Source organism: Chiroxiphia lanceolata, chromosome 2, assembly GCF_009829145.1.
Source record: "Chiroxiphia lanceolata isolate bChiLan1 chromosome 2, bChiLan1.pri, whole genome shotgun sequence".
NCBI classification, from domain to species: Eukaryota; Metazoa; Chordata; class Aves; order Passeriformes; family Pipridae; genus Chiroxiphia; species Chiroxiphia lanceolata.
The window spans coordinates 113,325,402-113,347,837 of NC_045638.1; the positions used below are offsets into that span (position 1 = coordinate 113,325,402).

General features: G+C 38.3%; 1 long non-coding RNA gene across 1 annotated transcript; it reads right to left on the minus strand.

The window, feature by feature from the left end:
* Positions 1–341: 341 nt before the first annotated feature.
* LOC116783471 lies at positions 342–21,075 on the minus strand. The gene is made up of 3 exons (XR_004355703.1): positions 21,059–21,075; positions 879–1,055; positions 342–725 (listed from the first exon to the last, which is right to left on the minus strand). It is a non-coding gene; the product is annotated as an uncharacterized LOC116783471 (long non-coding RNA).
* Positions 21,076–22,436: the final 1,361 nt, after the last annotated feature.

Below are 22,436 nucleotides of genomic sequence, written 5' to 3' on the forward strand. Positions count from 1 at the left end.
ATGATACCTGAGTCACCAGAGCGAAATCAAAACCAATCTCTCTCCATGTCCAGCCATTCATCAAAATGTTTTTATTCTATTTAATACCAACTGAAACAGTCCAATATTGTCTAGCAGAATATATTTCTGGGAAAATGCTAATCTGGTTAAAATCACAGCTTCCTGTTAATTTCCAAGAAGAGATTTTTTTGTTTATAGTAATTTGTTTTTTTTCAACTCTGTGTTTGATGTATGTTTCATAATTAAAAATGAGAAGAAAAAATGTTTGCTTTGAGTACAGTAATTCAAGTTACTCAAGATTTTTTCAAACATATTATTTTATAAAAAGAAGAGGTCTATAAAATGCCATGCAGAAATGGTTTATTTCCTGTGAAGTGAAAATTTCTAATTTTGATCTGTCTTCAATAACCAATGGAGGTCTCTAGAAGCAAGATGAAAGAGAAATAAGGTTGTATTAAAAAAAGAAATTAAATCTTCTGTGTTTAAAAAACCATTGATGCTCTAAACACACTTGAAGTGTCTGGTCCTCACCTGGAGGAAAATTAACTATTTGTATGCTGGACTGTTTGCTTCATCTTTGTACTTGAGACAAGTACATTCCAAAATCCAGAATATCATGTCTTTTTCAATGGTTTCATTGTATCAATTGCTATTCCTCCTTTTGGCCCCCCAGTGTGATCTCCAAAGTGCTTAAAGTACTCAGTTTTTCTTCAAGGTTCTTTTAACTGTAAGACAATAATAACAAGCAAACAGTTTCAAAAAATGGCAGAACAATCTCCCTTCCTACAGGAAACAAAAGAACTTCATTTTGATTGACCAGTTAATAGTCAAGGTCAGGCTGAGGATTGTAAGTCAAATCCAAGATGTTCAAGTCTTACCTACTTAGAGGACATTGGGAAAACAATCCTGACTTCACTAATTGGATCCAGCATTCAGTGATGGATGACTCACCACCAGGTTAAGGAACTTTCACAGTCAGTAGATGACTTCTACACGTCTCAGCAGAGCAAGCAAGGGCATTTAGTTTACAAAGTGCAGCTATTTTTTCTGTGTAGCTGTAAAAAATCCATTCACATCCATTATGGCTTTGCCTTTAAATATTATCATTAGGAGCACAAAACTGGAAGTGGCCCCCTGGGTCACTGCAACTAGATCCTGATTATGCAGAGCTGACTTACTGAATCCTTTTCACAAACTACCACAGTATTAAAGACAATAATGATTTTTGCTCTCACTAGCACTATGCAGAATTTTAACTTAGCCCTCAGTCTCCCATGAATAGAATGAAGACAGATGATTTAAGTTGCTTCTCCTTTTCCTGGTACTTTGACTCATGACTTCCTAATCTGTTAGCAACTTAAAACATATATTCTTCTCTGAGTTGTACATATTCGTGCTGTACATATAAATCATGTATATTATTATTGTACACACTAATAATATACATAATTATTCGTGCATTGTGTATTAATCAATTGTAATTATTTCTAAAATCTTAAATTCACTAATGCTTAGTAACAAATTCCATTAACTAAACTAAAACAGGTTTTCTCTCCATTTATTATCATGGAAAGGGAATGAAAAAATACAGATCCACATTGTTGACAGGGGTTTCTGTCAAATACTCTTTTATGGGCAATAGCCAATTGTAATGTTCAAAATGAATTTAACCTGTTTTCAGTCCACCTGCAACCCTTCTACCTGGCAGTGGTTTTACAAAAAAAGATTATTACACATGGATTAATTGTAGATTTGATTTAGCTCCACAGTGGGAACTCAGGCAGGTGGATTACACTTACAAACCCTGTAATCCTTCACCCTGAAATCACTTCAGGGCTGGAAGGCTTATTCCAGCAGGCAGCTGATCCCTCCTCTGCCTCCTCCTGCAACAAGGATTCATCAAGCAGCTTCACAAGCACAGCAATGAAAGTTCATGCTCAGGCAACATAAGACTTCAAAAATCTTCCCATTTTCTCAAGGTGTGTGGAAATGCTCCTGCCAGAGAGTGTTCAGTCAGCTTCCTAAAACGCACCTAAATGCAGTGGATGAAAACTTGGAAAGCATGTCTGCAAAGCAAATTTTTTTTAAAAGCCTGCTAGTTGTCACATGATGGACACCTAAACCAGATCTTCTCGACCTAGGCATTAAAAAACTGACCTGTTCAAAATGAAGAACCACTTTGGGAAGTACAGCAGCAAACAAATGCCAGTTTATTTTCATTCTTCTTTATTGGAGAATGGGGGGAAAATAAAAAACAAAAAACCCCAACCAACAAACCAACCAAAAAACCCCACAAAACTGGTCAGGGATGACATCTTTTCTGGAAGAATAAAAGAGCAAAACTACGTCCTGCATGGCTTACTGTCTTAAAAGTCAGGAAAAAAAAAAAGAGAGAAAGTAAGGTCACCATATTTTAGTGGGTTTGGATATGACGCTTTGCTCTGAATTCAAGATGGATATCAAGAATTTTAAAGTCAGCTCCTAGGTATCATAATACTAATTAGAATAATAATAATAACAATAATAATAATAATAACAATAATCATCATCATCATCAGAATAATGTGTCTGTTTACTAGGACCAGAAGCTCCAAGAAGACCTTCCATGTAATTTTTGTGCAGTTTAGTTTCTAATCCCAGACAGTCTAACATAGGAACTTGAGAATGAAGTATGAGGCAACATTTATGGTATGAGACCACACACTCTTCAGGCAGATGCACCACATTCATCAGGGGCAGAGCAGAGAACCCAGGACATGGATGGAGGATGTCTGTTAACATAAAACAGAAGAGCTGAGCAAGTAATTCACATGATTTTAAGTGTTCAAATAATTACACTTATTATAGTGTAACTTATAATAGTTAATTATATGTAACTTCCTCTGTGTGGCAGTTTGAGCCACATTAGAAATCCAAAATCCAATTTCCAGGCTTCCCCCCACCCCTTCCCACAATTTATCCCAACACCGGAGAGGAACTTTCAGGCCAGAGGCTTCTATAGGGGGGAGGGGAAATATATACATTTATTTACACAAATAAATACTATACAAACTAAAGGCAACTATATATATATATATATATTACATTTCTATCAGTCCTTTTAAGCCCCTCCCTTTAACTTTAGTCCAGGAAGAGCCTTTCAAGGCTGCTGGGTAACGCAGTCTCTCTCTCGTGGGAGTGTTCTGGGCCCCTGAACACTCCCTAACCAACCTTCAGCTGTTTGCTGCAGTCTTTCTCCTCACAAAGTCCAAGAAAGTAGCTCTGAGTCCTTTCTCCTCGATCTGCTGTGTGATCTCTCTCTCTCAGTCTCATACCTCGGTTCGCTGTTGCTGTAGTGTAGCTTATCACAGTAGGCATTTGGAATCTTCATTCCTCCAAGTTTGTTTTTGGCTGCCCCCGGTTAAGCCTTGGCAGGGCAAGTCCCGAGCCCTTGGCCCGTCTCCAATTTTGCCTGGGATTCTTCTCCTGAGCACCGAGCTGTTTTATTATCAGCCCGTCCACTTGGCTCTGCTTCAAATGCTGAGCCTCTCCTCCACTTTACAGCGGAGGGAAAGAAAAAGGCCCCCCTCCACAGCTTAACTGCAGAAAGGGTGGGGAAAGAGGGCTTGACTGCAAGGCCTGCCTCTCTCCTCTTACCTCAGGTGCTGTGAGTCTCATCCCTCACAAACACTCACTCCAAATGCTGCCTCTAACTCTGGCCTAGGCAGAGTTGGGGGCCACAGGGCTCCCCCTCCCCCTTGGAAGGGGAAAGAAGGAGCCCAACCACCCCCTGGCCTCCTACACCCACACACAGCAGACACCAACAGAACAACTGCCAACAGGTTCCGGTGCTGTGTATATATAATTTTTAGCAGAAGCGAACAAGACGAGTGGTGATTGGCTCTCCAGGGAACACTGCCCTGGCATCCAATCACCTCTGAGCCCCCGACTCCCGGGGGGGCAATCTCAAACCATGACACGCTACCATGACCTTGACAATCTTTTCCTCACTTCCTAACTAAAACATTCCAGCAACTATTCCCCTTCAGCTCCTCCAAACCTCCAGGGATTTCTTCTCCCACATTTGACAAGAACGCTCTCTATAAATGCAGTACATCTGATTGCAACTGGAGTTGCAAATACAGATTTTATAGAAGGAATGATTTCCTAATTTCCCAAGTTAGGCCTGGGTCACAGCTGACCCAGTAGATCCTTCTAGAAGACAGACCTTTGCTAAGCTGTTCAGCAGTTTAACACCTGAAGCACCATGTCTGTGGACAGACAAGACTTTTTCAGAAGTGATGATTTATATAAGTAATATACACATCAACCACTGTGGTTAGTTTCATAAATTAGTCAATAAAAACAGCAATTTAAGGAAAAAGTACATGTTCCTGGTAGATAGATTATGAGGTTAGAATCTTGTTTTTGTTCCATACAAATCCAGAATGTACTAAAATTTTCTTGAGGTAGAATTTTGTCAAAATAACTTTTATCAAATTAAAAATATTGTACTTTTTATCAGTTTCTTGCTGCCTATTTATTGTGTGTAAATCTTTCCTGTAAAAATCAGAGAGAATACTTCACTTCAAAAATTACAAAGCTGACAACGGCTTTGATCAAACAACCTGAGAAATATTTTGAATATGATTAAATAACATACTGTGAGAAAAGTTTATCTATTTGATAGTGTTCTAAATCTGCCTAAAATTTCTCAACATCAGTAATTTCAAAATGTCTGAAGATTATTCTGTTGGAGAAATCTTCTCATGTCAATGGTTCCTGAATTCTGTCCCAGTGATTTCAGCCCTCAAACCGAGATATTTAGCTTACCTTGTTTCCAATTTAAAACCACGTTAATGTACCATATATATAAAGCTTTATGAATCAATCTATAGTGTTGCTTTGAATAAGAAAGGATATGTTTTTTCTGTTTTAATACGCAGTTACACCATTGTTTGGTAAACAAGGTGAAAACAATAATCCAAAAACTGATTAAACATCAACTCCTCACCATGGATATGCTCAGGAAAGGAGTGTATGTACCCTATATACACACAGAAGGTGGAGCAGAAACTCTAAATTACATCTAAATTGTATTTCCCTTTTAATTTTAACTCTTAATATTTACATATTGTATTGAAATAATTTCACTGGTAAAGAAAAAATTGGCCCAAGATTCATGAAATAATATTTAATGGAGTTTCTCCAGAATCCTCCTGTCACAGCTTTAACTGAGGGTGGTTTTACTGTCTGGGTTTTCAATTAAATCCCTCTGCAGAAAGCTGGATGCTGAGATTCTGCCCTAACCCTCATGGTTCCCCAGGACTTGGTTTGATAAAGGAGACCATCAGAGGCATCAGCATCCAATGATCAATGTGTTTCCCATCTCTTAAGTGTTGCCTTCTTGAAAATATTCACATTTTTTCCTTACAATTCTTACTGTTTTATGTGGGTAAATATGTCTCTTTTTAGAAATGCAACTAAGCTTCAGGGAAAGTAGAATGGACCAGCCCTATTCAGTGTTAATACAGAAAAGGTTTTTTACTTCCTGCACCTGAAGTCAGGGAGAGATAAAAAGATTTATTTGCTTAGTATTCAAATGGTAAAAGAACTTGTCTTATCTTGTTCTTGCTTAGCTTAAAGCTGGGTTTCTAACATCGCTAAAGAACAGGAAAGAGGAAAATGAAACTAGGATTACAGCCAGCTCATGGGACTAGGGCAATGCTCTGTTAGGGTGAAAAAAGTCCATTTCCATTCTCCCTTTTGTCCTGGTGAATCAAAGGCCCTCTGATTGCTGCTGTCACGTAATACTGATCAGAAAGGAATTAAGTGGCCAGTGATAATGTTCATTCTATGAAAGAGCTGGCAAATTGCATGATTTAAAAGCCCAGAGGTCAGTGTAAATCTCCATATCAGAGGCAGCAGAATGGAGGGGGGGCAGAAACAGGGCTGGGGGGAATCTATTACAATCAGCTCAATCCCTCACATCCAGATTTCTGTGGAAAAAGACATTAATGATCCCCTTTCACTTTTCAATCATGCTGTGTTCACCATCTACTTTTTCTTACAAAGACTTCACTTTTTTTATCCCAATTCAGTATTTTATTTTTAATCTCATAATGATACAGAGCCCAGCCTGAAGATGAACTGAATCCACTATAATAGCTGCCTCAGCTGTGCTATCTCTCACTAAAAGATGATTCACAAAACCCTCCTGAAGAAAGATGTTTGTCATCCCAAGAGTTCACCAGCAATTCACTCTGCTTCAGATCCAAGTCTTCCTGGGTAGGGTAGAGAAAGGATGGGTGAGGGCTAATCGAGGAGACTGCTAGTCCCGTGTTGCTCTTTTGGAGCTACGAAGAGAGAGTCAGAAGAGTTGCAGTGCAGATCACTTATGACAAGCAAAGGTCACACATACATATCTGACCTCCTCCATCCTTTTTTCCACATGCAAACATATAGTAAAAATTATTTTGTTTCACCTGGAATTTTGTCTTTTCAACCAAAGGGTTTTACACGCTGTCTAGAATTCCCTAGTATTTCACATGCTCATAATGACAGGGAAGAACCAGCAAGGTGTAACTCAGGTTCATGAATTTTCTCCAGTGGAACTAAATACTAATATCAGATGAAAAATAAGCACTTCCCTGCTAAATCCCTTCTCAGTTACTGACTGTGTTTAATGGTCTTTAAAGAAACAGCAAAACAATTCCTCTTCCTGCAGAGCATAGAGGGAACCCCTTAAAAGTCAAAGTTTTGGATATTAGTTTGTGTTTTTGGTAGTTTCCCAAAACAGGGCTGTTTGTCTCAATGAACTTCCTTTTTCCAAAGGAAGATTAATTTTCTTATTCTTCTTTAAACTGAATTCAACGGATCCCCTATGCTCAAATTTGCACAGCAGTGCGCTGTTGATGGTAAAAAGGGTTGAGCTTTCAATATGGACAGCTAAAATTACATCCTGTCTGCCCAGGTTGCCATGGGGAAGATGATGGGAAATTTTCTGCCAAAAAGAAAAAGAAAAATTAAGGAAAAAAGAAAGAAAAAAAAGAAAAACAAGTGTTAATTAAAACTTGCTGAACTTGGCAAATGTGTATATCAATGCCCCTTTCACATGGAGTCACTAATTCTGTCCTAGAATGATTATTGCTCCTGGTTTCCTGTCTGGTCAGCGAAGGCAGAAAGGGCACTGCAAACACTTCCAGTTCCTCCCACAAAGCCCAAGTGTCTTTAGAGTCTTCCTCTCAGTATCTATTTTACACGTGTTGCTGACAAATACAGGCAGTCAAGCTGGATCATATCCCTGCATATGGAGCTTCGTTAAATGCAGATGGTGTAGTTTAAGTTGTTCATAATTAAAACTCATGTCACTGTAACTTGCATGCCTTTCATAATGGGATATAAAGCTCTCCATCTGCTTTGAAACACAGCAATGTAAATAATTCACTGGAGCTTCTATTTTATTTGTTCTACTTTTAGTAATAGTAAGAAATTAGCCTGGCTGCTCTGAAAGGGTGTCTTCATCCCCTCCCTTCCCTGCTCTTCCCCGATGACATGGTCATCATCACTGAGCTACAGCTTTGCACTTGTCCCTTGCCTAGCCCTAGCTACAGCCTCTGATTCACTTCAGCTGCTCAGTGAGGACAGAGCTAATCCTCAGGAGGGAAATCTCATTTATAACAGGGACCACACAGTAATTGCAGCCCACTGGGAACAGCGCTGAACTAATGTAGGTTATTGGCTTTTTTCAAAGCGGCAGCAAGCACTAAAAGAAAAAGGTTCCCCTCCTTAAATTAGAGAAGCATCTGATATCCTCTTTGGAGATGACATCATTCCCTCTATGAGGGTAACTGACTGAATTGTGCTCCTGCATTGTGTTTATACTCACATTGTTCCATTAACTTCAGTGAAGGCAATTATTATATTAATTTAATTGCACATAAGATCCTGTTGTAGAACCAACCACTTGTGAAACGACTAAAATGCTCAGATTTCTTTTACACTGTTCAGGAGTTTCATTTCATTGCCCTGTGACTTCCCAAGCTTCTGCCAAACAGCTGACATTTCTGCTATGGCCACAAGGGGAAAATTGAGAGTTCAGACACTTTGCTGTTTTAATTCCTGTGACTACTGCAACGAGGAGTGGTGTGGGGACAATAGTGGAGCACCTTACCCATCAATATAAACCGTGTCTTTACATTTCCAGGATCTGCTGTTTGTGAAGACAGTTTCTTTCTAGCCTTCAGAGCTTCAGCCAGTCAATCAAGAAGGACAAGGAAAGCTCTGCACAACTCCCAACTCAAGCCTTGCCCTCATTTTTTTTTTTAAACAAAAATGGCCTTTCCAGTATTGACAGGTCCTAGGAGAAACCCATATTGTGGTTTTTTCTTTTTTGTTCATAAAAATATCACTGTAGATCGGTTTATGCATTTTGCATGACCTTGAAATTAGCCTCTACCTCAGAGAAACAGTCACCTTGACAATATTCTTCACAACCCCCTAATATGCCTCCAGAGCCAAGACACTATTTTAAACACTGCATGTCAAAAACAGTCTGCATTTTTGCTTACACAAGGCAAAGATGTTTGATTGGTTTCTTCCTCTCCCAGTATCAGTAGCTGAATGATCAATGGTCCCAATATTCTCACCAGAGACCCAGATCTCACAGAAGAATATGATACAGGACCAAGGCTACAAAATATCTGTAATTAAGGTGGGCTCTGTGGCTGCCTAAGCATCATATATATTTTATCTGAAGAATGTTTTAATTTTAAACATCTATAACTATATAAATTCTTTTCAAACTATCACATCACCACAGAGTTGTATTAGGTGTGATAATGTATTAGATAATTCTACAATTTTGCTTTTCTGGGTGTTCTTCAAGCCATATTCTTCATGTTCACCAGTTGTCATTTCTTTCCTCCACTTTAAAGTCTGTGTATGAGAATATAGTTCTGCATCTGAAAGAAAAATGAAGTGCACAGTCCTGTACAGAACTTCTGCATGGAGTAAAAAAGGTAAAGAGGAAGTACCTAAGAAAAAGTGGGAACACTTAAGAGAAAAAGATCTCAAAAATCTAGTTATTGTAATATTAATTCCATATTGTATGAATATGCAAATTTACAATAGATGTCCTTAAAGAAGACACTGTTACTGGAAAGGCTGATATTTCTGTATAGCTGCAGATAAAAACAGAAAATAGGCTATTGCATAATTTTTCAGAACTAGGGATCTGAAAATTTAATATAATGCTAAACTGATTTTCCCTGGTTTTTTAGTAATTTTACTAGATTTTGGTTTCACAAGAAAAGCCTTTTTCCACCATCACAAATGAAGATTTGGCCTTAAGGTAACATTCTCACCTTATATGAAAATATATTCTGCAACTTTTTCCTCAAAATTTGCTCCTTTTTATGTGATGTAAAGCAAGAACATTCATGATGTAAATAGATATTTTGAGAATTAAGATCTGCTTCTTAGACTGTTTTTGGACTTGTCTTTACAGACAAATATTGCTTGGTCATTAAAAAAAGAAATCATGTTTTCTAAGCTAATTTCATCTCAGAAGAATATAATTATTCAACTGCCAAAGTAACTTAAAACTTAAATTATCATCTTTCAAAATGCCTAAAATTATTTGAAGTAAAGCACATGCACATGTAACATTAGGTCATCTTAAGCACTGGTCCATTTACACTTTAAGGCTACTTCCATTAGTTTTGATTGATGTAGTGTTTCCTTGTGCTTCTGGACTGTAACTATTTTTAAAACTGAACTGCATTAATCTACTATATGAATTTTAATATCCAGTCATGTTAACAAGTGGTTGGATTATTCTAGCACTGAGATAATTGGTGTTGGTCTAGTTGTGAGAAATTGAGTAGGCAGTAGGGAGATACCATTAAAGAACCTAAGGATTTAAAAAAACCCCAGCTAATTCCTCAAAACCTAAAAAAGAACCTAGAAAGCAATAAAAAAATTTTGTAGAAAGTCTGTCAGATGCCTCTCTCTATTTGCAGCAAGTCCTCTCTAAAGAAGAGCTTCTGTGTAATGAAAAGAATTAGTTACATCTGTTAGGAAGCCGGTTAGATACTTTTTCCACATTGAAAATAAGTAAGCAAAAAGCAACAGAGAGCAAATGGCAGTGATGACATCATTTGCTTTCAAAGGTCTTCTTTTTAAATAAACATAGTGAAGGTAAGCAAGTTCCTATCCTTTGTTGGCAATATTTAGTTCAGGGTAGAATAAACTTACAGGGCACAAAAAAATTACAACCCTGTTTAAAATCAGCAACAGGGAACTTGAAGAATCTAAAACTTCTTCCAGGGTAACAGTGAGTCAGATAGTGTCAGATGTGGGGTTTGTAACCTAAAGCAGCACTACAGAAAACTGTAAAATTCAGAGCCTGATCTGGAGTGACCCTTCTAGGGGGACAATTTTCAGTGACAGCTTAATCAAAAAAAATTCTGCCCTTGTTTACCCGAAAGCTGAACTTTTTTCCCCTCTCACTTACACCCCAGCACAGACTGCAAATGGTGGCCATCTGAATATGTGTTTGCTAACTCTTCCATTTCTGATTTTTTTCAACACAACTATGCCTTTGTGAATACAGTGACAAGAGATGAGAAATGAGCCAAAACACAGCATAGATTAAAAAAAAAAAACCAAAAAACAAGGCAAGATTTCACCTTGGGGTTTAGACTTCCTGAGGAACAGACAGCAGGCACATCCCTGGGGACAGGCTGAGGCCAGGCTGGGCTGTGGGGAGCTGGAGACCAGCCCTGAGGCATCACTGGGGCAGGGTCTAACAGCCCCCAGGGGCTGACGTGAGGTCCTGGACACTGGACAGGGTGGAGGATCCCTGGGAAAGGGGGTCAAGACCCACTAGTGCCCTAGTGGCTTTGCTTTCGGTGTAATGATTTAAGACAGGCAATAACTCAGCTGGCAGGAGGCAGTTTTAAACCATGGGTTGTCCTGACAGGATAACCTCAGCTGGAGTAATATTTTTAAAGAGAAAAAAACTCAGGCTGCACTGGAGCACTGGGAAGCCCTTCTGCAGCTGTCAAGGATCCTTTTGGCTTTAACTGGGGCATGGGCAGGACAGAAAAATACATGAAAACCTCTTCTCTCAGACCTTATAGTCACAAACTCCTGCCCTGTCCAGGACAGAAAAATACATGAAAACCTCTCCTCTCAGACCTTATAGTCACAAACTCCTGCCCTGTCACACCTTTACAGACACCCAAGCTTTAAAAGGGTACAGCATGGGGTCTATTTTAGTTTACATGTCGTATGAGAACTGCTTTGGAATATATGATTTCTGTACCATCACATATGGGCAAATATATCAACATAATGTTTGCATTTGTGGGGTTTTTTTTGTAGTCTATCAAACCACTTTTAGATAATGTTAAAAATTATGGCCTGCCTCTATTTTTAAAGCAATACATGCCTTTAAAAGAATATGGTCTGGATGTATAATACCTATTCTGAGCCTCAGGGAAATCTTTTACAACTTGATTTCATGTTGAATAATGCTGCTGTAAGAATTCATTTCTGAAGGGCCTGGGCTGCCTCTTTGAGAGAAATGGCTCATGGCATTAGAGATTCCCTGGGTTTCTGGAGTGAAAACATGCTCCAAAAGAGTTTTTAGGGTTTTTAGGTTTGACCAAGAAAAAGACAAGCCCCAGGGAAGACGATTCTTTAGAAATCCTTGAAATCATCTGGTCAAGACAAGTTGACCCTGTTGTACCTCTTTTCTAATTTGTCTGTTTGTATGATGCAGTTTTACCACTGATTTACTGGTCTCTTTTACCAATCTGCTGGCCCCACCTAGGGAGACACCTATTTCTAAACATAAACTATCTCTATAAGCTGAATTAACTAGATAACATGCTTTGGTCAAATAATATGTGCTAAATGTGCATCCTGATATTTTCATCTTTCTTATTGCACTTCTGCTCTACTCCTCAACTTCTCTTTACAGTTTGATGACACCATTTAGAGACACAGCACAGCTACTGTCATGTGAAATTAAATATACTTGCATTGCCTGAAAACTGGTTTTCAATACCAAAAATCCTATTTCTCTTTTACAAAACCAGTCAGAGCGGGAGGCAAATCAAACCTCTGTGATAAAATTACCATAATAAATCACTGAGAAATGCAATTCAGTACCATTAGTGATTAAGAAAACAGTTACAGTGGCCAAACTGGAATACCCACCCTCCAAAGAATTCGTAATTCACAGGACAAAATGATGCTGCATAGTCTCCCCAGAAAACAATAACACAATAATCCAAGCTTCCCTGAGGCATCTCTTTTGCAAGTTGATGAAACTGAATTCTGCAAGACATCCAATAGTGTCCTAGTTAGAACATCTGGGACCAGTTCATCATTGTATGGGTGTAACCCAAAACTGTGTATTCTATAGCCTTCCATGCCATTTCCCAGAAACTGTTATCAACGAACCATTTACACCATCTGCCCACAGAGCCTGACTCCTCAGGCTATAAACTAGGTGTTAAGAGGCCTGCGAGATAGGAGGATGCTCTTGTCCTCATACCCTTTGTGGAGCTCCCCGCCCTGAGGGAGGTACTGAGCATTCCTGCCTGAACTGGAGAATATATAATCTTGGAGTCTTGGAACTTTTTTACCACTCGTAGGATCCAGAGGAAGACTGCAGATCACTGCTCTCAACCAAACTGCAGACCACCACTCTCGACTGGACTGCAACCACCACTTTTCAACCAGACTGCAACCATCACTCTTGACTGGACTGCAGTCATCACCCTTGACCAGACTGCAACAGCACTCTCACCAACAGGTTTTCTCCTCTCCTTTTACTTTGGACTCCGGGGGCCCAAAGAACACCACTCTGTTCATGCCCCAGGGTGCTGGGTTATGCATTTGGGTTTTGTGGGTTAAAACCAATCGTTTGTCTGTATAATCGTACTTATTGTATTATTTTATTAAATTGTTATTCTGATTTATAATCTCTCTTTTGAGTTGAGTTCATTTCCCCTGCTGGTTTACCTTTAAACCAGCACAAATACACACTTGAGTTAATACTTTCCACAAAGCTGGTCACTATCAGTACCAATGAACTTCACCAACTTGCAGATTTGAGAGTAAAAGAGAAGAGAAATACAATCTAACTACACAGTTTTATTTAAAGTATTATTTGAGCTCAGTCATCAATGTTAAATCTGTCCCTGCAAAATATCCCTTGTGCTTTAACTCCTACTGAAGCCTCCTGAGATGGTAAAAGCAAGGCTACTGTAAAAGTGGAGATGGTATTAGTTATACTAAAGAAGCAAAAAGATCATCTCATTCTTCTTACAGTGATTAGTAAGAGACTTCCAACCTTTCTGCAAAATCTATCACTGGCTAGACTTTTTTTTTCCTGTTTGAAACAAGACTCCACATCACAGACTTTCCTTTGTTTTTACTTTTATTAAATTGAATTACTTGATCAAATGTTAACTGCAATGACTAATCCTCCTATCCTCTACTTATTGTTTATGGGGTCAAGTATGAAGTAACATTACCTCCAATTGATTCAGGGATTATTTGGTGAAATGTTGGTCATCTGTCATGTCTAGGAATAACTAAATTTTATTAATTCAAGAATATTTCTGCTATGCTTCTGAAACACAAACTCACACCTCCTCTGGTGACAATCTCTGCTAGTACTCCTATCTTGATAACATGATTACAGTGACTCTACTTAAGATTTTAGCCAAAACTAAACATGCTTTCTCAAAAGACCTGACTTTCATTACAATAAAATATCTTTCGTATCCTCAAAAAAGCAACTTCAATCTGAAGTTTTCCATTTGACTCTCAGTTCTCCTTTCTTTTCAGATTTCCCAATCAGTAAGTGTAGAATGTTGCTCCCTGCCTGGCTCTTGTGATATTAAACCTGCTTTTTAATTTGCATATTATGGATTAAATTATGAAGGTATGCTTTAATCACATTCTAGATAGGGCAAATACAAGCTGCTATCCAAGACAATGACACTAAATTAATTCTTTTTTGGTGTTTTCAGTAAGTCTTTTTCTAAAAATACAAATTCAAAAGCTAAATAACTTTTTTTACCTTTTTTTACCTTTGCAACCTTAAAATGTACAGTCAAGAAAAAAAAACTATGGTTGAATTATGTTGCTGGCTGTAACTCTCAGATATGGACTCTGGTACAAAAAATTACATTCCCACAGTACTTGCTGTGAAGGACTAGGAATCAGAATGGGGAAAATCTCAGAAGTGGAAAAGGATGTACAGTGATTGAACGGACTTTATAATGCAGGCTTTATAGTTATTATGTACACACACATTGTATGTTCCCCCAGAATCTGTGTCTTTGGGGCACATCCCAGCCTGTTCGCTTCCCTGCTCCTCTGTTTCTCTGCCGATTGGCTGGAGAAGCTGTAGCACAAGACAGCCCCCATTTGCCCTTTCCTCTCCTGGTTCCTCTTGCGCTCCTTCCCCTTTGCCCGTGTCCCTATTCTGATTTGTCCCCCCACCTGTCTGTCCCCTGCTCCACCCTACGTTCTGGCCCTTTCCCTCCGGGGCTGATAAAAACTGTGAGTGCGCTGGAATAAAGATCCTACCTGCATCCCACCCTCGTGTCGTACTTGTGTAATGCCACGGTCCTCCCCCCTTTTCGGACCGCGGCAACTTGCGATTCATTCCAAGAGATTCTCAAAACAGAATTAAGTCCAGATTGGCATAAACACTGTAGAAACCTGCAGCATAAACTATTTCTCTCTGAAAGGTTTTGCCTTGGATATTGGTCATCTAACATCTTTAATCCTTTGTTCTTTTCTTTTATGGGTTTTCTTGACCTGCATTGTTATCTCACACAACAACTGTAAGTTTTTCTGCATTTTTCCTGGCTTTCTGCCTGCCTTGCCTTGTTTATCTGGAAGTTGGGTATGTGAAGTCTGATGCAAAACTTGTTTATCCCTTTCAGAGGTGTGATTTTTTTTTTAAAGTACTTGGAATGCATTGGTTCTGACTGTTATTTTGGCAGGACTGGGGCAAAAAACGAGCAGCACAGTAGACATTTTTCAGACAAGTTTAAAAATGCAAAACCGACAGCCCAAGTCAATCATATATTCAAATGAAAGATTCAGCACACAAATGTTACAACTTTCAGCATTCCAAAAGGCTGAATGCATGCTTGGAACATTCATTAACCCATTGATTTTTAGAACATTGAAACAGGACTTGACTTTCTTTATGACTCAGCTTTTCAACCTTCTAGAGATAGTGAGAACAGGAAGAGCTGAAAACTTCTCTAACGTCAAGATTTTAACATATGAAAGGAGTTGAAATCACAAAGTGTCAACTCCCTCTATTACTTGATACTTCACTGCTCCTGATTTCACCTCTTTGTGATTCCATTTAGCATATACAAGGGATGTTGTTCTGATAAAAGTACCTAGCTAATGAGTTGCTCAGGAAGATGTATTCTAACAGAGTAGGCACCAGTCATTATGACAGGGAGAAAAATTAAGTCCTGTTGTCCTGCAAAGAATCTATAGAGAGGTGGAAAAGAATTGCATTCCGCAGTGCTGAGCTGTAAGCAGTTACTGTGCACATGGGAGAAAACTTCCATCGAGTGTATCCACAAGCTTCTGGAAAATATTCCCCGAGATTGACACAACCCTGGCTGCAAAGAGGGATGTGCACCTGCAGAAACAGGATATTGTGGTTAAACGTAGGACAAGAAAAATGTATGAGGCATGGAAAGCTTAAACCAATCGTTCCTGATACGTGGGGAGGGAAGGAGATGGGTGACAATAAGGAGGTTGTTTGTAGCACTGGATCATTTAGTTGTGCTCAGCTGACAGGTCAGGCAGGAAACCTGTTGACCTACAGCAACAGTTCCACATAAGCTGTAACATAATTAACATAAGACAATGCGGTATTTTTACTCTTTCACCACTCCCTACCCTCATGCTAACATAGTCAGTTTGGCAAGCACACAGTCAACCTAGTCATGGAACTGAAGATTCAGGTTAAATTCTACTTTACCTGAGAGGATGGATAAAGAATCAAGAAAGGACAGTAAGATGGCAAAAAGAAAAATGTGACTCTCTCTTTTGACAATTTAACCACAATTTTGGTTTAGACCAGCTTATAGTGTCTAAGGAGTTAATCCTTGAGCACTGAAGAGAATAATGCCCAGTAATCCTAATTGCTGATAATAAAGAAAGAAAATTTTTTCTGCCCCTGGAGAAGTAAAGGAGTATGGGGGATTGTGGTTGTTCAGTTGGTCAAGGCCCACCAGCGCAGGCATGAAATGAGAAGGCCGAGGACTATATTTGTTTTATTTGCTTTTACTGGAGTATCAGCTGGTCTGTATTTCCCTACCTTTCCTATAAGCTGTGATGCAACTAAAAGAATTAGTGAAATGCTACCTCTTATGTTCTAGAAGAAAATTAATTAGTAATAATATAGGAAAATCCAGCTTGGCTGTTACGTATTTCTCCTTGTGAGCTTCCAGGTATATAAAATCATAACTTTCTTAATTTTTCTGTGGTTGAAATAAAACTGCTCAGCTTATGATTACTAGACGTCTTCACCTTCCCTTTTTTCATAGGTGGTCCCAATGCTTGTCCATTTTTCAGACTTTCCTTTACCTTTCTCAGAAATTCCTACTGATCTTTCTGTGATTGCTTTCAGCCAAAGGATTATTTTAGTCAGGCCTAGGCAAAACCTAGGCAAAACTTGAAAGCATCCAAACTTCCTGAGTACTTTGTAACCATTTATTTTCCCCAGTGGCTTCAATTCCTATGTCCTTGTCACAGTATTAACCATGTTAACCAACTGATCCTGTTCAGTCCTTTCATGAGGACTGGAGTATTTCACATACTTACAAAATGCTGTAGGTTCTTCCTTTACTTGCTAATAGACTCTAATGTATGTGTGTTTCCATACACAGAAAAAATAAGACTCTCTAAAGAGAAATACTCTTTCTAAAGCACTTGCCTTGACAGTGCTGTTAATAAATTTAGGTTAAAAGAAGCTTCAACTTCCCAAAACAAAAATATATGCAAACCATACATGACAGCAGGGCAGCAGTAGCTGCTTCACAATCATAAAGTGAATAGAGGACCTTGCCATGGTCATATTTTCAAGTATCAGCTCCTGGTGAAATTGGTAGAATCCAAGTTAATTTCTAATATAATTTGGTTTTATTTCTTCACTCATTTAATTTCCTTTTAATAATTAATGACAAAATTCTGTCCCAAGCTTTACTTCAGGCACAATATGCATCTCTATCTCTCTCCAGAAGACATCTGCTTGGACCTGACAAGTTTTTTTCCTCTTGCACTTATAAAGAAAGACCAGCCTTTGCTTAGTCTGTTCCCTGGGACAAACAGCTGCAAATGGAGCAGAGAGAGCCAGCAGAGTTCTGGCTTGTGTGTCCTGGATGAGTAATTCAAGCTGAAAGACCTCTGCGTGGAAATTCAAGTACTGCCTGGACTATATCACCATTTTCACCCTGGCTCCTGGAGAAGAACATGTGTCAATACTTGAGAAAACAGCAAGGCTCTGCAGGAAAAGAGGGCTCTCACAATAGAAAGTACACACTCTTCTTGGATAATATGCCAAAGGCAAGTCTCCCACAGCAAACTTTCTGTCAGGCTGTTCTTATGTCAGTGTAACTTGCTTTCTTGAAAGAATCTAATTTCCTTCCCTTTCATAGGCATCTCAGGTGACATCCCTTATCTATAACACATTCTTCTCTAATGTCAAGCAATATTAAGCCTGACTAGATTGTACTGAGGATACTGGTCCTGGATATTATCTTAATTGCAATTCCATATTCATTATCTTACGTGTCAGAGACCAAGTTATTCCACGGGGAAAAAAACCCCAAAACTTGGCATGACTTAATCAAAATGTATCTAATGACTAGCAAGGCCAGAGCTTTTGAAATAGTGTGCTGGGACACAGAATCTGTTCTTAGAGACACTTCAAAAAAGTTCAACTTTCACAGTTCACAAAACATAAAAGCTCTCTGGCTGTTCATGGGAGAGAGTTTACAGTCTCCAGTGGAAGGTTTCCAAGGAGGGTCTGCCAAGGAGGCTATGGAGTCAGCTGTCAACAAAGAATAGTCAGTCAGCTATCACCTTTGCTGGGTTTTAAGAGTCTAGAGACCCAGAGTTTGCTGTCCTCCCATTGAGCTTCAACAGTAAGGAAACTTATAGAAAGAAATGTCATGAAACACTCAGATATCAAACATATTCCCCTATACTCCCCCACTCCTTTTTCTCCAGTCATTCACCCTTAAAGAAGCTCTCCCTTCCTAGGTTTTTGTCCTACCACATTGGATCTGAAAACCAGTAGGTTTGTAAGTACTTCTTCTTAGGCTGAAAGTGAGTCCCCATTCCTGCAGCTGCCACTGTTATAAGCAGTATTTTATTATAAGCAAAATCAATAAGGCAGTATTACAACCTTTCTATCAGTGAAACAAACAGAATTAGGTTAAATTACAATCTCGTTACTCCTACAGAAGCTTCAATAAAAGGGAACATTTCCTGCTAAGAATATAAACCACCTGAAATTAAACATAACAAAAAATCAAACAGCCCAATTAAGAACACTGAATCCAAAGCACAAGTGAAAGATCAATACCCCTTCAAACACACATAGAAGCAGTCATCCCCATTTGCCCACATAAAGAATTCATCAAAGTGCTTTTCAGGTATGATTAACCTATCATGGTTGTTCAGTGTTAAAACCACAATCCTCAGTGCTCGGCCGGTGGGCCTAAATGTAATAACATTTTTCTTTTTGCATTAATATGTCCAAGCTTATTCTTGCTCTACAAGAAAGACTCTTCAGAAGTAATGACTTAAACCCCGCAGTAATACTAGTTTTGTGCTAAGTCACCATTTGGAACACAACATGATGTTGTAAAATAACACAATATTAATAATGGTAATTATGAAAACAGCTATTCAGTTTTCCTCTCAGTTTGCCATGGCTTTCTATTATACTGAGGACATTTATTATACTAAATATTCAGTCACACTTTTTTTCTTATTATTATTAACATTGTTGAGGGACAAACCCAAGAATTAAAAAGTCAGGAGATGTGGATTTTCTGCAGGCAGATGCTAAACCTCTGGAGGTGTCAGGGATTGTATTTAGCTTTGCAAGTCACTCTGGAAAACCTTACTTTAAAGACCTTTAAATCCTACAGGACTCTAGGTCAGGGAAAAAGACTTCAAGACTCTCTACATACTATCTGTAGCAAACATACCTAGAGAAAAATGAATATTCAATAAATTCTAATTCTTCAATAAATAGATACATTTATTCAATAAAAGAATATTCAATGTTCATAACAGTATAAGCCTCTCCACCACATGTATCACAGAAGGTATTACTGTGATATATTCTGTCAAGATCACATCTCCAGATGATTTCAGAAAGCACAGGGACATAAAATTTGAGAGTAAGCCTGAGCTCAACAATTCCCTTTGCTCCTGAGCATCCTAATTCCTTACGAATTTCTTTTAAGCACTTGCAGTTACACATCTTTTATTTTTGTGTTGGCTGTTCCCAGACAGACATGCCTATTCCTTATGAGGGGACACATGATCAAAGTTGGGGTTTTTTTTAAGAGATTGGAGAAATCAGTGGAAAATTGAATTGTCTCAAAGCCAAAATTGTAGAGAAACTGAAGGTGGATTCAGTGTAGTATCGGTCAAAATAAGTGGGTGGGAAACATTTTAAAAATGCTTAAATATTTCCTCTTCAAATAATTTTGAAGAGTCATTTCTCATTTAGAAGGCTACCTTAACAGGGAAAAAAGAACAAAAAAGCAAATTTCTGTTGAGTTAATGGAAAAGTTTTAGGCTAATCCAAAGTAAAATTATGGATTTTGTTTAATAAAACTTTCTCTTTCCCCCATTGCCCTGAATAATTTCTTTTTAGGTTCTACAAGGCATAATAAATTTTTCCTTATTTCTTTGTTTTGACCAGTAACCAAAAAGCCCTCCACAACCTGTTCAGCTATGCTTGTTTTATCACAAATGATGCTCAAGAATTTCTTTTGTGTGATCACTACATCTGTGGATCAGTCAAATACTCTTGTGACTTACCAGCAGCATCCAGAAGGGAAGTGGAGCTAGAAAACATGCACCCTTTCCGTTTACAGACCTGTACTTTCCATGAATTTAATGACTTTTTATTACTCCTAAACTGTTTAATATATTTTTACTGACAATATGTTATATGCTTTTCCCCCCCATTATTAATGCCCTTATTATTAATGGCAAAATAGTTTTAAAACTTGAGTTTTAAAAACTGAGTATCCAAAGAAATACAAATATCTTGCCCAAACTGGAGAGAGACACGGAGGGAGGAAATATGGAAAGCCCACTCTTGCACTAGACCAGAGCATGGCTTTAATTCACAGATGCACAGCCTGTTCAGACCTTTCTCCTGTGGGAAGAAAATTATCCAGCTGAACTAAGGCAAGTTCAAGTCTGGCTCACCGTCTCTCATTGGAGAACTTATTTGTGTTCAAGTCCCAAGCGTCACCTTTCCAAAGACTGTTTTCCTGGGTGCTTGGCTCCTCACTCGCCAAGAGAGCTGAGCAGTCTCTACATGGTGCGTATCAAACACACAGCACCAACAAACACCTTCTGTGAATGTAATTCCCCTTTTTACCGTGCCTGGTAAAACTTAAGGTGTTGTGTTTCTCTTGCAACAGTTTAATAACACTGTGAGCACGTGCAACTTGATGAGCAAAGCCTCTCCCAGCTCTGCTTTTAGTGTTAGTGCTGATGCGGTCAGATTTTTCAGGGGAAACGGGAAACTCTCAACTCCTAAAATCCTTCTGGTACACCAGCTAGTGAAAACAAACACATAAATATATTTAAAGATTCCTAAAACGTGAGATAGATGAACTACTGACTCTGCAGTCCTCCTGTGAAAGATATACATTTTGCTTCGCATGCATATTTTTTCACCACAAAAAGATGTGGGATAAATAAGGCGCTTGTGACTTGCTCATCAAGAATCCTCAAACAGGGCTGAATCTTTTACCTGAGAGAAGACGAAAAGAGGTATAGGTCTTCTTTTCATTTTCCAAGAAGGATCTTCTTCCTCAGATAGTTTCCTGGTGCTGTTTGGCTATTTTAATCATTAGCTGTAAAAATGAAAACAGTAGTTTTCTCATTGCAGCAATTCAAGAGATACCATATGGGAAAAAACCACAAGGAATAGGAAGCAAAAAACCATAAAGAATTGTTGGAAAATTTGTTTCCCCTCTTCAAGGTTTGATCTGGTATAAAAATAGATTAAGGTTTGACTCACTTTTTGGGAGTTGGTTGCTATGTTTTTGCTGGTCTTGCATATGTTGAAACTGAGTTGTATTGAATGTGCTTTGGTTGTTATCAGGAATGATATGGAATTTCAACACATATACATTATCTCCCTCTTAGAAACTGGACAATATTCCCATTCTGTCTGTCCTAAACTCAAATATAATCTCTACATTTGATTTATATTCCCCCAAATTGAACTTTTCTTGCTAAATTCCAAAGACTAATGACAGAAACCACACCTATTTAGATTGTGTATGTAAAGACAAGGTCTTAAATACTAAAAGGGGCAGATCCTTTAGCTGCACTTCCATTCTCCTTCTTCACTTCTTTATTCTTACTTGCTTTTGTAAAAAAATACTACATTCAGAACCCTCTGCCCCTTCTGAACTGTGAACATGGTCTATGTGTAAAAATAAAAAGGTTAAAAACAGAAACAAAGTTAGGCTTTCAGATGTGTAAATTCTGAATAGTCAAAATTAGTATGGCCATTCCCCAAAACATGGAATACTATTGAATAAATTGATATCTGAACCTATAAAGGTACCTTCTTCTTGTCAGTCTTGAATGTTAAAAGTCATGGAAAAGGAAAATAAAGAAACAAGAATAAAGAAATCTAAGTTATTTCTTGTTTCCGGAAACAAAAGAATGAGGAAATCTGTTTAATACCTTAAGGTTTACAGTCAGGTCAGAAAATTTGGAATACAAGAGTTCTCACAGTAGTATAATCCTCTGACTTCACACATATTTCAGTGTCTGTCTTTTCCAGCAAATTCATATCTACACATGCCCTGAGCATCCAAGATAGGTTTGCGTTGTTGTTGGAATCACACTATTCTCAGAATCTGTTTCAACATGTAATTTTCTTCTAAAAAGTTTCCTGCAGATTAATATTGTTTAATTTTCAGTTCACTGACTGATGGATTTTCAACTCTACACATGTGATCTTAGATGTATTTACAATTTACAAACATATTCAAATGGAAATAAAATTTGGGTTTATATTTGTCTTGTCCCTTGCATTTAAGCCTGGCATGAACCCAAGGCTACATTTCCTCATATAGATATTTCCGTTTCATTATGTCTAACACAATCACAAT